Here is a 15,786-nt window from a genome sequence, read left to right as displayed (position 1 = left end):
GCAGAGCCTGTCCAGCACCCAGCACACGAGGGCCTCCAGCAGCTCAGAAACCCTGAGCAAGTAGTCGCCTCACACCACAACAGCGGCCCCCAGCCGCCTGCCCACTTCTTCAGTGCCAGCCCCTGGTCAGCGAAAGCTGTCTGGGCCTGCCTCCACCCGCCACCAAGACCACCACAGCTGTGATGGTGCCCCCCCACGCCAGACAGAGACAGAGGACCTGGAAGGGAAGGTATCCTGCCCCCCACTCTCCGTGCTCTTGCAAGGTTGCAGGGTGTTTCCTTGTATGCCCACCCAATCATCTGGCGGCTCCTTGACCAGAGGCAGATTGTGTAGCACAGCCAGATGTTGGCCGGGATCACAAATGATGATGAAGTCCTGCTAAGCTACATGATGGATTTGCAGGTCGGGCTAAGGAGCCTGAGGCTTTGGGAAGAGTCTGGTGTCCGGGTCAGGTTGAGGTACCCCTGGGACCCGGGGGTGTCTCAGTGAGATAGCTGGGAAGGAGAAACTCATGCTTCAGCCCAGCTAACAGGTCACCTCACCCCAGCTACATGAAATGGTCCTTTAAGTACGTCCTCTATGTCCTTCTTGGCCAGGTAAGGGGAGGAACTCCACTGTCCCGGGTACCAGGGGCAGGATAAAGTTTTCCTTTTATCACAATGTTTACTTCCACAATGAAGTGATCATTCAGGAGTATTGCATTGGCGTCCTGGGTAAGGAGTGCCTCCCAGCATGGTAGGGGACCTGGTGTGTGGGAGGGTAGGTCTGGCATGAAACTTCCTGACTCCTCTCTCTCCAGGATACAGGATGTCTCATTCCACTGCAGTCTAGTTGTTGTGGGATCATGAAGGTCAAGCCTCCAGCTGCAGGCAGAGCACCAGAGCTTCTTCAGCTGGTTGGCTGACCATGACTGCCCACATTCTGGCAGGATTGCTGAGGCAGCCGCCGAGGTAGGGCATCATGGGAAAAGATCTTGCTGGTCATTCCTTGGGCTGTGGGGAATTGGCTTTGAGCCATGACCTGAACTGACCTGTACCCACTTCTGCAGTCCCCGAGATCATCAGCCAGAGCCTGTAGCTCAATCCCCTGCAGTACTTCCCAAGGGAGGGAGGCCATTAGAGAGGGAACAGAGAGGAGGCCAGGTGTGCAGTCTAGGGCCGGGGCCTGAGAGGCCTTTGATTCCTGGAGTTGTGCCCCACATGGAGAATCCAAGCCTCAGGGAGGTGACTGCAGTGAGCAATCCCAGGCCATCCATGGGCTGGCGGAGAAATGGCCGTCAAAGAACTATAACACCCACATTTTAGGAGTGGGGCACCTTAAGCCTCCTAAGAGGAGGAAGTGTCTAAGGTCAGTGGATGAGAAGCAAGGCTCAAGTGGCAGCTGTCTCATCATCCCTCACCGGCTGATGCCTGAGGCCGGCTACCACTTGGGGCTCAGTTTGGGCTCAACCAGGGCCCTCTCACCCTCCACACAGATATCCTCCCAAGGCCCCTCTCTACGTCCTCCCTGATGGGCTGTCCCTGGCCCATCATTTTTTGTTACAATGATCCCAGGCTTCCCTGACATGCTTTCTGCCCTCTGCCATCATCACTCACACTGCCCTGCCCCGCCCTGCCCCACCAGACCAGAGAGGCCACTACACAGGGAATCTGGAGAACCACACTGGGCTCACAGGGGAGGAAATGTGAAGAGATTGCAAAATGGGTGAGCCCAAAATGGGTGTGTCCAGGGAGGGAAAATGGCTGGGAATTCAGGCCCACCTGAGTAGTGGTTTGGACACCCAGTGTTACTACTCATGATGAAGACCTGCTCTGTCACATCCCCGGATATTGATATGGAAGTTATTTTCTGAGAACAGTGAAACAATGAGTACAGTGAAATAGCGTTTGTTCAGATTTGTATAGAAATACTGCAGATGCGTCCATTTTGATTACAATTCTTAGGTAAGACTTGAAGTGTTTATTTTTAAGATAGATTTTGATAGTTCTGCCCTTGGCAAATTTTATGATCATGTTTGCACTGTAGAGACATAGAATCCAGAAATGTTTGGAGTGACTTTCAGCTTCTTTTAGAGTAATTACTTGTAAATTTTGAATTTTTTCCCTTATAGTTCTCTTTAGTTTATTATTTTAAATTTATATGCAAGGTGATACATTTGTTTTTTTATTTGCCTTTTGTGGAAACTTTTTTTTTTTTTTTTTTTTTCAGACGGAGTCTCTCTCTGTCTCCCAGACTGGAGTGCAGTGGTGCAATCTCAGCTCACTGCAAGCTCCGCCTCCCGGGTTCAAGCCATTCTCCTGCCTCAGCCTCCTAAGTAGCTGGGACTACAGGCGCCCGCTACCATGCCCGGCTAAATTTTATGTATATTTTTTTTAGTACAGATGGGGTTTCACCATGTTAGCCAGGATGGTCTGGATCTCCTGACCTCATGATCCACCCCCCTCGGCCTCCCAAAGTGCTGGCATTACAGGCGTGAGCCACCGCGCTCGGGCAGGGAACTTTGTTTTAAAGTACTTTTTTTTTTCTTTTCTGTTAGATATGTGAGTTTGACTATGAGTACAAAATTTTTATTTTCATTCGTTGGCTTTTTTTGGGGTTTCTGTGTGTGTTTTGAGGAGTATTGCTCTGTCACCCAGGCTGGAGTGAAGCTGCAGGATCTTGAACCAACCGCAACCTCCAGCTCCCAGCTTCAAGCGATTCCCCTGCCTGAGGAGTTGGGATTACAGGTGCACGCCACCATGACCGGCTAATTTTTGTGTTTTTAGTCAAGACTGGGTTTCACCATATTTGCTAGGCTGGTCTCCAACTCCTGACATCAAGTGATCCACCCACTTTTGCCTGCCAAACTGCTGGGCTTACAGCGTTAGCCACCATGCCTGGCCTCGTTTATTTGTTTATTTATTTGAGCACTTGTTCTGTTCTCTTCATGTACACGCACTTTAGAGTGATTGAAAGAATGCAATGTATTTATTTACTCAATAGTAGAATCTTAAAAGTAATGTTTTCATTCAGTAAATACAGTATTGTGAATAGGCTAAACCCTGTATAGTATTGTCGTTCTCTCTTTCATAAATTCTTCAAGAACTCTGATACCGTTTCTGCCCCCGCACCCCCGAGGAGAATGTGCAGATAGTTCCAAAAAATTGTGGAAGTGAGTGGGTATGAAGGTATAATTTGAAGGCCAGGCGGGGTGGCTCACCCCTGTAATCCCCACACTTTGGGAGGCCAAGGCTGCTGGATTACCAGTTGTCAGAAGTTCAGGACCAGCCTGGTCAACATGGTGAAACCCCATCTCTACTAAATACTCAAAAATTCGCTGGGCGTGGTGGCAGGTTCCTGTAATCCTAGCTATCTGGGAGGCCGAGGCAGGAGAATCGGTTGTACCCGGGAGGCGAAGGTTGCAGTGAGCCAGGATCACCCCACTGCACTCCAGCCTGGGTCACAGGAGCAAAACTTTGTCTCCACCACCCCAACCCCCCCACAAAAAGCGTCAAATTTACTTAAACATAAGTATCTCAACAGCCAGCACAATTTTAATATTATTGTAGCCATCAGTTTCAGACATTGTTTATCCTGGAGAAGTGATTACAGAAACTAGAAAAATCAAGGCCTGATGAGAATATTTAAATTAGCCACACTCCAGAAGCTCAAAGCTGAAAAGCTAAGGTGTTTCTGATATAATAGCCCAAATTCTGCATTTCCTCTCTATTGGGCAGTGTAATATTGCACATATGAAAAAAATGCAGTGTTAAATAAAAAGTAATGGAATTAAGAGGAGTCATTGCTTAGTGAATTAAAACAACACACCAGTTGAGAAGAAAAGACAATGATAGAAAATATATTGTCTATTGATTTAATTCAGAATAATTTTCATTTTTGTCGATCAGCATTAAATAGTACCATTAACATAATATCATTTTGTAGATTGTCTTCTAACATGAAAGTGGTTTTTATTTTGTATATTTGGAAACCTGATCAAAGATTCTTTATACATTTTATTTTTTCCCAAATTTGCTACCTAATAGCTACCTAATGCTGGTTGCCTGAATACCTCTCACTAAGTAGTTTGTCTTTTCCTGTTACTTTTGATATGAACTTGGTGTGTATTTTGTTGGCACCCTTACTAAATCTACAGGTGTTGAAGTTGTTCAGATCTCAGTCGTGGATTCTCTTGGGCTTTTCCAAGGCTCAAACACCCTTTCTATGCTGACCATTAAGAAATTCTCGACCTCAGGCCACGTCTTTGTTCTGACCTTCAGACTTGGCGTATCCAACTGCATGCCTTACATCTCCACACACCAAAACCAGACCTTCATTTCATCACCGAAACATGTTTCCTCCTATAGTATTCCACTATTTCAGAATTTCACAGCACCAAACACCCTGTATTTCAGGCTAGAAATGTAGAGGATGATCCTGGAGGCAACCTTTTCTGAATGACTCTTCATCATTTACATCCAACTCTTCACAGCTTGTGTTTCCCCTTGAGAATTATATAGTCTTGGCTAATAAAGAGCAGCCCCTAAGTAACCTTCAATCGTGCGGTTTTTTTTTTTTGTTTTTGTTTTTTTCGATTCACGCCACTTTCTCTACAGAACAGCTGAAGCTCTGCAATGTCAATGTTGGAGTAAGTACCATTCTCTGCCAGTATTACCACTTTATTTATGATGAGGTAATTGTTCCTTAAAAATGCCCACACGAATCTATACACAATTAAATGATGTCTTTGTTTTACAGAAAAGTGCAAGGCAAATAGAATCAATTGTTATTACATGATCTTTATAACTAAACACACAGGTACTAGCTATTTTAGACCCCACTTCATACATCTGAAATTTGGCTCTCAAAATCATTAACTTCTCTTAAAGTCTCATTTCAGATTGCAAAACTACCTCTTTCCACAATATTGTGCTATCTCCCTTTGAGGACCAGCTGGGGAATCATTAGGAATAAAAAATGTAATTTTCTGCAACATCTCCTAGCTGAGCCAAAATCTCAATTTTCTGTGGAGATGTTGTTATGTGCAATTTTGCCAAAACTTTTACAACTTTAACCACAGCTATGCTTCAGGGGCCTACCTGTTCGTCCAATACCTGCACACCTGCCTTAACCTAGAAAAATTTGAAAGTTAATACCAGTATTAACTGTTATCCTCATAGACAATGACATCTGAAGACGCTTTCCAATCTTCCTTGAGCATGTGATATTCAAAATGTCATTACAGTCTCCAGCATGTCAATGTAATCTTAGTAGCAGTGGATCATTTACAGAAGATAATTTTGCCACAGTGCTCAAATAGTTTTGTTAAATACTGCTGTTTTATGGCCATATATAGCATTGACTGACCAATGTTGTATAGCTAGAGAAATGATACTAAAGATAATGTTCAGAAAGAGGTTACATATATTTTGCTAAATTGCAAAGTAACAGGTTAATTACTACCGTGAACTGCTAGACCGTAGGAGTAGTATTTACCAAGAATGAAAAAGAAGATAGGGCCATATGCCTTGAGAAGGCTGCAGTTGGGAAAAGATAATATATTTATTCCTGACTCCTGGCTTGATATTCTTCGTGTGTGGCTTATTGTTTGAGTTTTTTTTTTTTTTTTTTTTATTGTTGTTGTTCTGTTTTTGGTTTTTCTTGTTGTTGTTTTACTTTCTCTTAGGTGTCAGATCAGAGTTTCACAATTGTCCTCAAATAATTACGTGGGTCATAAATAAAATATATACCCAGAAACTTCTAGCTATTTTCCTTCAAAATCCTATTTCAATCACTTGGAATGAGACCTGGAGAACCAGTAATTCTCACAAGTACGCTAAGTGATTATTAGCAAAACGCCAATTGTGAAATATTTAGAAAACCATCCAGGAGCTAGGTGATCAACATTTAATCATTGGTTCTTACTGTAAAGGTAAAGGATTTTGTTGAAATGACTATTTAAATGCAAGTTTTATTAAAAAGAGAGAAGTGAGCACTTCAGTGCTTTCTAATTAGTATCTTTAAAGTGTGTTTTGCTAAAGTGGCAAAATAATTTTTTTCATTGGAATTTAGCATTATGGCCAAAAATGACTTCTGAGTTAGCTTTTGGAGAATCTTCAGATGATAAATTCTAAAGACTATCTTGGGTGTTTATAAAACCCCAGAACATCACTAAGAAAAATATAAATAAAAATATCAGCATCCCAAATAATCAAAATAACTCATACAAACGTACAAGAAAAAATATATACAATCTAGCCCAGTAGAGGAAAGCAGTACAGGTAATTAATTAGATCCTTTTTAGAAAAGAGGAAAGTCAAGACCAACGAAACATGGCTAGATGCTTGAGCTCCATTAGTAATCCGTGGATATAAATCAAAACCACATTAGGTTCCAACTTTCGTTCATTAGCTTGTCAGCTATTAAAATAATAAGTACCAAGTGTAGTCAAGAATGTAAGGAATGATAATTTTTCCCATCAATCCACAGGACTATCTAGTGATATTTATTGAAATTAGGGTGGCTAAAACATTTATTGTTCCAATGGAAACTTTTTTAGGATAAAAGATACTAATATATACGAAATCATTTATTATTTCATAGATTATTTCCTTATAGGCAAATTGTTTTTACTATATCGATGGATCTATGAAATAGTTATCTTCCAACTATTTTTGAAAATGAAATCCCTTCGAAAATTTAAAACCAGAATTACATATCTTGAAGCAAAGGAGAAAAATAACTTCTTTGAATTTATTGTTTAAATATTAGAAATACTAGGTAGAATAACAATTCTAGAACATATTTGTATGATTTAATCTGTTTCTTAACAATAATCATACATAGTTCTCTTCTGGAAAACGCATTTCTTTTAATTTTATATTGATTTTTAAATAAAGTCACTTGCAAGCTTCTCCAAAGTTGTGTCTTGTTGTCACCAATAAAAGTTATCAGCAATGTTGAGCTTTTAAACTGAACATTAAAAATCATTTATCGCACATTGTTCAATGTTTTATTTCCGGCACAATAGAATTTCAACAGCTTTATTTTGTTTCCAGTGATTGATTAAAAATTCAAACCGTTTTCTAATTTAATTTTCTGTTTGAAACATCTAAATGGCATTATTCAATTCCTTTGGAATTTGTTCTGTAGCTAATGGAGCTAACATACTAACAGTTACTGATGCGTATTTCTTAAGTGCAGAAAAATTAGAATGAAAAATGTACACAATTGATTTTTAAAAATAGCAATATGATATAAATAAAAAGCCAGGTGTCTCAGAATTATCTGCTTAATTTTTCCAAATTCACACATTCAACCTATGAAAATGTCATCTTCCGGCATAGTTTTCTTAAAGCAACTAAGTATTACCTTTGGAAATAGCAGCTGCTTTTTCCCCTCAGCCCTCTTTATTCTGGATTTCAGGATATCACCTTTAGCCTGTGGTCCCAACATGGACTGCAAGACTTCCTGATTACACCCTGTGTTTATTGGCACTCTTTAACCCAAAATTTGATTGAAAGGGAAACTGAGTAGTTTTTAATTAAATACCTACTTGCATTTTTAGGTCATTGCTGCTGAAACAGATTTTTTTAATAGTCATTAGCAAACAGCCCGGAAATAGGTAGTTGTAAGCATATAAGAGATGACAAAACCACTGTGGCCAGACGAATCAACTACTCTCTGTGTGCTAAGCTTCTATTTCCAGGACATAATTTACATATATCTAGCCTATTATTTCCTTCATTTTCCCCAGACCTACCATATGATGACCTGGAAGTGTCATGTAAGTGGACAACATAGCAAAAATAAATAAATAAATAAAAATATGTCAAATACTTCTCCCATCACCAGGCAAGATTGGAAGAAACTACTCATCCCCAGCCACTACTGACTCAGTGCATATCTATTGATTACCACTCAATCTGCGGCATGCTGCCCTTGAAAAAGTAGCAGTGTCTGTGTTTTGTGTGAACCGTGTCAGGAAAATAAAGTTGATTTTCTGATTTATCTCCCTGTTAAAGTCATCATTCCGTTAACATTTTATTTTTCTCACATACCGATAGAGGCCTGACAATAGCTGTAATTATTACACAAAATGAACATTTAACACACACATGCTGGTTCTAATCACTGTAACTTATAATAATGCTTCATTAAAAATGAAAAATCTAAGACAAATCTGAGACATATGCTAAGCCGATTAGCATGGATCAACAATAGTAATAAATTGGTAGTCCAGGGAGCTAATGAGACCGTTTTGCCCCCTCAAAGTTAAAAGTGTACACACACTGCAGTCCAGCCATTCTTCTAGTATATTCATTAGAAACTCTCACACATGTGTACCCGGAGGCATAGGGAAGGTTTCTCATTGTAGCATTTCAATAAACACATCACGGAATAGGAGAATTCAGTAGACTGATAATTGCCATCAAGAATGGCAACTCTCATCAAGAATGTTAACAGAAAAAACATGCAAAATAATACACACCTTATTCACGTAAACATTAAAAAGTTATAAAATACCAGTATTGTTTAGAAATAAATATATGAATAAATTAAAAATACGAAGGTAATACCAAGTTGATGTTAATGGTGCCTCGGGAAATGGAAGAAAGGAAACGAACCTGAGGGCGTATATTCCAATTACAACCAGAGGTAATGCAAATAGAACATGGAATAACTTCATAGCTCTTATTTTTAAGTGGGTTAAATTGGTATTTTTTTATATGATTTTGTATTTGTACATTTTTTTTTAAATTTTACTCAAAAACAAAATAACTTGATAATGAACAATATACTGTTTACATTGGAATCACCTTGTTAAGTAATTGCTCTAAAATTTCCCTGTCCCCATTGCCACTTCCCAGGAATTAAGAAAAATAAATATTAGATCATGTTGTGTTTTCGAAAGAAAAAGATTTTACAAGTATGAAATAAAATATATTACCAGCATATCACATTTTTTGTCTCATTGTCCAGGTAAAATCATGTAGTAGGAGGAGAAGGACATAGGCAGAATTTCACATATCAGTAGAGGAAATAGTCGTATGTTTCTATGAAATATGTTCTTAAGACATGCTAGAGGCCAAGAAACATAAGAAAAGTGCTCAACATCACTGATCATCAGAGAAACCCATATCAAAATCACAACAAGATACTGTCTCATACCTAGTCCGAATGACTATTTTTATTAAAAAGCCAAAATAATAAAAAGAAGAGTAATGTGGGCAAGATGCCAGGGCAAAAGGAACTCTTATACACTGGTGGTGAGGATGTTCAGTCACTGTGGAAAGCAGTTTGGGAATTTCTGAAAGAGCTAACAACAGAACTAGCATTCCACCCAGCAATCCTATTACTTGGTATATGCTCAAAGGAAAAGGACATTAAATCATTAAAGCTACCAAAAGACACATGAATTCTCATATTCATCACCACAGCGAAGACACGGAGTCAACATAGGAGCCCATCCATGGCGGATGGGATAAAGAAAATGTGGTACATATGAACGCTGGAAGAGTCCACAGCCATAAAAAGAACAAAATCATGTCCTTTGCAGCAACATGGATGCAGCTGGAGGTCATTAACCTACGCAAATTAATGAGGAAACAGAAAATCAAATATTGAATATTCGCACTTACGAACAGGACAATACTCACACTGCAAGAGGGAAAGGGTAAAGGTCACGCACTCCTCTAATTCACACTAAGTCAAGTAATTCAATCCAAGTCAAAATCACAACCTAAACCAAACTGCCAATAAAGGCATGCCCATGCCGTGGGTATCAGGCCATGCTTCCACTTGGAGTAGGCAAGTTGCCAAGACCAGCCGTACCATGTTGCAGATGTCCGGACTCCAAGTGCCAGTTCCTTCCTGGTGTTCAGCCACTGCATCGATCCTTTGTGGGGGCCTGCTGTGCACTGCTCTGCTGAGGCATTCCACTGGGGCAATTGCCTACCCAGGAGCACTCTCAGGATCCACGTCACTCAGGCTGGATGGAGTCCTCCACAAGGATGCTCCACAGGGCAGGCCTAAGCCACGTAATGGGCGCCTCAACCTTCTGCTAATCACCTTGCTTCCCAGTGAAGGAACTGAAAAATGTAGCAGGAGCAACATTGGACAATACCCTTCAGACACCGGCTTAAGGAAGGAAGTGGCTTTATTTGGATAGGAGCATCGGCAGACTTGCGTCTCAAAACCCGAGCTCCCTGAGAGAGAGATTCCTGCCCCTTTTACAGCTTACAAATCTAATGGGTCCAGGTGAAAGCATCACGATCAATTGAGCAAGCATTGGTATGTGGCTGGGCTGCATGTGTCAGTAATCAGGACAGAACAGAACCCAACAGAAAGCTTGACGATGCTTCCTCATACAATGTCTGGAATCTATAGATAACACAAGCGGTTAGGTCAGGGTTGATTTTTAAGTACCAGGCCTGGAGTGTGGAGCCAGCTGTCTGACTATTGATCTCATTTCTGCCTTTCTTTAGTTTTTACTTCCTCTTTCTTTCTCTGAGGTGTGAGACAATAAGAGAGGTGGTCTCCTTCCTCACCACCTGAACACTGGGCCATGGTGTGGACTGCTTGTGCAGTTAAGGAAATGCAGGGATGGAGTTGGAAGCACCTTCTGTGTCATCTGTCTTCATTTCTCTTCCAGGTAAAGTTGTGGGACCCAATCCACCCCTCACCAGATTGTATCCTCACCACTATCTGACCCTATTGCTGCTCACACTCCATGTCCCAGGATGAAATCCCAGGATTATGGAGTGCCCGCTCATGACTTGAAGCACCTGCTTGGCTGGAAACTGAATTTGAGGTAAATTCAAGGGGCCCTGTGGACAGGACTGCTAGTGTGGGTCCCTGGGTTGGCTGCACGACAACGAAACACTGGGAGATGTTTGTTTCCTGTCGTGGCATGCTACTCTTCTTTCTGGAACAGTGGCTTTTGCTTTTTTTGCAGTCTTAGGTGATTTGGATGCCAGAGGGTTTTGGACCCCCTCCCTATTCACGGAGGATTCATTATCCACAGGAAAAAAGAAAAGAAAAAACATGGAACCCCGCAGCCCAAGCAGAGTCACACACATAGGCCACCAGAATGTTAGGACACCCAAAGCAATAAAGCCATGAAGTGTGTTAGCCACATTTCTTTAAGTAGACTCCATTTACAGGTGCACACATGCATACACACTCACGCACACACAAATGCCACACAAACACATGCAGCCATCCAAGCGTCACAACACTCTAACAGAAACACACATCCCGGCAGATCCTGAAGCTGTGTGGTTCTGCAGGAAGCCCCACCCGAGAGAGAGCAACCCCTGTGAACACGGGTGGGCTGTACCTAGAAATAACTGGGGCAAGTTACAAAAAGACTTAGCCCTACACCGTCCAGGCAGGACTGACAAATCCTGTAGATACTTTTGCATCCTTAGGGATTTTGCAGTTTTTTCTTGGGGCTCTGCTTGACTTTTTTTTTTTTTTTTTTTGGCTGGCTCAACTCTGCTATCTCCTAGATTCATCAGACCATCCCATGGTTCCCACAGAAAAGACACGTGACAGTCCACCACCGATGAAACTCCTTGTAGTTCTCCTTCTCCACCCAGCCACAGGGACTTTTCGCTAAGCAATGTTGACATTCATTGCGATACCAGCCAGAGCTCACAATCAGGCATGTTGCCCTGAGCCATGCTCGTTCTCATTCATGAGGCAGGCTCACGTGCCTGTATATGGGAGCTGTCAGCCTAACTATACAGAGAAAAATAGTACAGTCAGAGACAGCCTGGTTTCAGGAAAAAGGCTGCCTGCAAAAACCCACTGCAAGACCCTAAGAGTCTCAACCTCCAAGCACCTTCATGCCGTCTCCATGGTCAGGTCCCCCTGGAGGTGGATGCGCTTCGAGACCGTGAGGTGTTCCCTGGAAACTGCATTTCTCACTCTTTTCCCAGAAGGGGCTGTGCTCCAGAATCAGGTCCCATGAAGATTGGAATATAGTCTGGTGTATTTTTGAGGGTTCTTTGGGTGATAGAATCATACCCGAAACCCCAGAGGCGGATGTCAGCGAAAGATGGCCAGGCTCTTGACTTCACTGCCTCCCTTCATCCTAGGCCTTGCAGGAGCTCTCTAGGGAAGGTAGGGACCACAACAAAGGCAAGTCGAAGGTGCAGCAGTGTTCTCACATCTTGCACTGACCTCTCACGAGTGTAAATGAGGTTGAGACAGTGTCTCACAGGCCATCTGTGGTGACAGCAAGCCTGAAAACTATGTCCAGTAGTTCCGTTGAGGGGCACTGTGGATTCCTGATGAAAGCAAGGAAAAATCCAAGGCTCAGCTGAGAGAATCAGCTGCCTTGTGGTGGAGTCAAAGCAATGTTCAATGATTCCTGTCAGAGGACCCAGTAGTCTCCTGCCAACTGCAAACAACCTCAAACCCCACAGTGAGACAGGGACCTGAAACATGGAGTGCAGCCAGCCTACCCAAAGCCCCTTTTGCCCTTTGAAACCCCTGGCTGCAAAACAATCTGTGGCAAGAGGCAGTCCCATCCAGCAACAGCCCAGTGAAAGAGCCCCTCCACAATGAGAAGGCCTTGCAGAGGCCCCATCCCATTCAGCATCAATCCATACCATTTCCATTTGTCTCTGGGTAGGAAACCTCTGAAATCGAGAGTTTACCAGGATAGCCCAGACTTACACTCCAAACGATCCTTCAACGTTGGAGTACTCCCACCTGAACACCGAGCCATGGTGTGGACTGCTTGCGCAATTAACTGAATGTGGATATGGAGTCGGAAGCACCTCCTATGTCAACTGCCTTCATTTTTTTTTCTTTTGTGGGTGCTGTTCCATGATACCATCCACCCCAGCCAGATTTTATCCTCACCCCTATCTGATCTTATTGCTGCTGACACTCTATGTGCCAGGATGGAGTCCCTAGATGATGGAGCAGTGCCCCCTCACAACTTGAAGCACCTGCTCAGCTGGGAACAGAATTCTAGGTAAATTCAAGGGGCTCTGCAGACAGGACTGGCTAGTGACCCTCTCGGTCTTGGCCACAGGAAAAGGAAACACGGCGGGAGACGTCTACTCTTGTGTGAAGAGGAGTGGCTTTTATTGCAGGGGTAGGTGATTTGGACCCTGAGGGTTCCCAGCCAGCCTCCCAATTCACTGAGGATTCTTTAACCACAAAAACATAAGAACACAGAGCCACACAGCCCAGGTAGAGCCACTCCCAAAAGATTGGGAGACTCTGACAGAAGATGCACTACAGTGTGTTAGCCACATTCATTTAAGCAGACTCCACTAACACACACACACACACACACACACACACACACACAACACACGGCAAAGCCACACACATAAGCAGACATGCAACACTCACAACAGTCGCACCGCATCACACAGCCAGACAGCTTCTGAGGCTGCATGGTTCTGTGGAAAGCCCCACCATGGAGATAGCAGCCATGGTGTACTCAGATGGTCTGTTCCTAGAAACCACATTGGGCCAAGTTTCTAAAGGACTCACTCCTACAAGGCCTAGGCAGGCCTGAGGCATCCTGCAGATACACTTGGATCCTTAGGAATTTCACTGTTTATTCCTGGGGTTTGCTTGACGTTTCTTCAGGCTGGCTCACGTCTGCCCTCTCCTACGATCCTGGGACTATGCCGTGATCCCACAGAGAAAACAGCCAGAGTCCACTGCCTACGCACCTCCACGGAGGTCACCTTCTCCACCAAGCCGCAGGGACTTGCCGCTAGGCAACGCTGGCATTCACTGGGACTCTAGACAGAGCTCACAGCTCAGGCCTGGCAGCCCGAGAAGAGCGCGCGTGCATTCGCGAGGCAGGTGGGGCGCCCAACTCTCACATCTGTGACCCTTCCTAAGCAGACGAAAATGGTACAGGCAGAGCCAGCCTGGTATCGGGAGAAAGTCTTTCTGTGATAACCCACTGCAGGACCCTGTAAGTCTCGACCTTAGGGCCCGGTCGGGCCATTTTTGTGGCCTGGTGTGGCTGGAGAAGGAGGAGTTTGGAGACTGTGAGGTGATGGCTGGACGCTGCACTCCTGACTCCATTGCCAAAAGAGGCTGTGAGCAAGAATTGGTTCCTATGGGATGTGGAGTATAGTCTGGTGAGTTGTTAAGGGGGCTTTGATTGACAGAGTCATGCCCGAGACCACAGAGGTATTGTCAGTGAATGTTGGCCGGGCCCTTAACCTCACTTCCTCCCTTCACTCTAAACCTTGCAAGGGCTCTCTGGGAAAGGCAGGGACCATGGGAAAGGCAGGGACCATGGCAAAGGAAAGTCCAAGGTGGATCAGTGTTCTCACACCTCAAAGTGGACGCTCACAGGTGCAGATGAGGTTGAGACAGTGTCTCGGAGACTATTTGCTGCCGTTGCAAGCCTGAAAAGGGTGTCCAGTAGTGTTGTTGAAAGTCACTGTGGACCCACCCTGAGGGCAAAGAAAAATCAAAAGTCACCTGAGAGAATGAGCTGACTTGTGCTGGAGTCCTAGCGATGATCAAAGATTCCTGTCAGAGGACCCAAAGCCTCTTGCAAAGTGCAAAAAATGTCAGCCCCCACAAAGAGACCAGGACCCACACCTTGGAGTGCAGCCAGCCTACCCGACTTCCCTTTTGCTCCCTGAAATCCCTGGCAGCCAAGAGATCTGTGGAGAGGGGCAGTTGCATCCAGCCACTGTCCAATGAAATACTTCCTCCACAATGAGAAAGGACATGCAGACACAATGAAACACAGCCTAGATTAGCAAACAAAAGCCAGACATGCCTGCCCGCTTCTCATCCTACAGGAATCATGCAGCCCTCCAACAGAAGTGGGAGAAAAAGAGTTTCCTTCATGGCCTCTGTAATGGGAATTTATGTTTTAAATGTATCAAAGCAGCCCAGTCATTAAAATGTGACAGTGTTTAGAAGGAAACATGCAATGAATTCCCATGACGGTCATCCTCTGTGAACTGGAAAACATTTAGTGTGTAACACACTTAGCCAGACCCGGGAAACCCTAGGCCGACGGGGAACGTGGAAGACAGGATAGGAAGAGGCAAGTGTGGAGGCCACATCTCACCCAGCATCAATGAATCCCACTCCCATTTGGCTATGGGAATGAAAGCCCTCAGATCAGGAGTTTGCCAGGATGTCCCCGGTTTGCACTCCAAATGTTTCCTGCACATTGGAGTACACTCGGATGAACACAGGGCCGTGCTGCAGACTGCCGGTACAATGAAGGGAATGCAGGGATGCATTTGGTAGCACTGTCTGTCTCCTCTGTCTTCACCATTGTTTTGCAGGTGAAGTTGCAGGAGCCTATCTACCCCTCACCAGATTGTTTCCTCACCCCTATGTGAACTTAGGGGTTCACACTAGCTAACAGTGAACTTAGGGCTGCTCACACTCTCTGTTTCAGAATGAAATCCCAAGACAATGGAGGAGTGTCCCCTGATGACGTTAAGCACCTGCTTGGCTGGAAAACCGAATTGGAGGTAAATTCAAGGGATCCTGAGGACAAGGCTGCTAGTGCCCTCCCTGGGTTGGCCGCGGGACAGTGAAACACTGGGAGATGTCAATTCCTGGGTACGACGTGCCCCTCTTCTTTCCAGAAGACTACTTTTTTTTTTTTTTTTTTTACAGGGGGAGGTAATTTGGACTCTGGCGGGTCTCAGCCAGACTCCCAATTCGCTGTGGATTCATGATCCACAGAAGAATAAAGAACACGGAGACCCAAAGTGCAAGCGGACCCACAGACACACAGGTGACCTGAATGTTGAGTTACTAAAAAAAAAAAGAAGCACTGCA

Source organism: Symphalangus syndactylus, chromosome Y, assembly GCF_028878055.3.
Source record: "Symphalangus syndactylus isolate Jambi chromosome Y, NHGRI_mSymSyn1-v2.1_pri, whole genome shotgun sequence".
Taxonomy (NCBI): Eukaryota; Metazoa; Chordata; class Mammalia; order Primates; family Hylobatidae; genus Symphalangus; species Symphalangus syndactylus.
Note: the sequence above shows the minus strand (reverse complement) of the source record.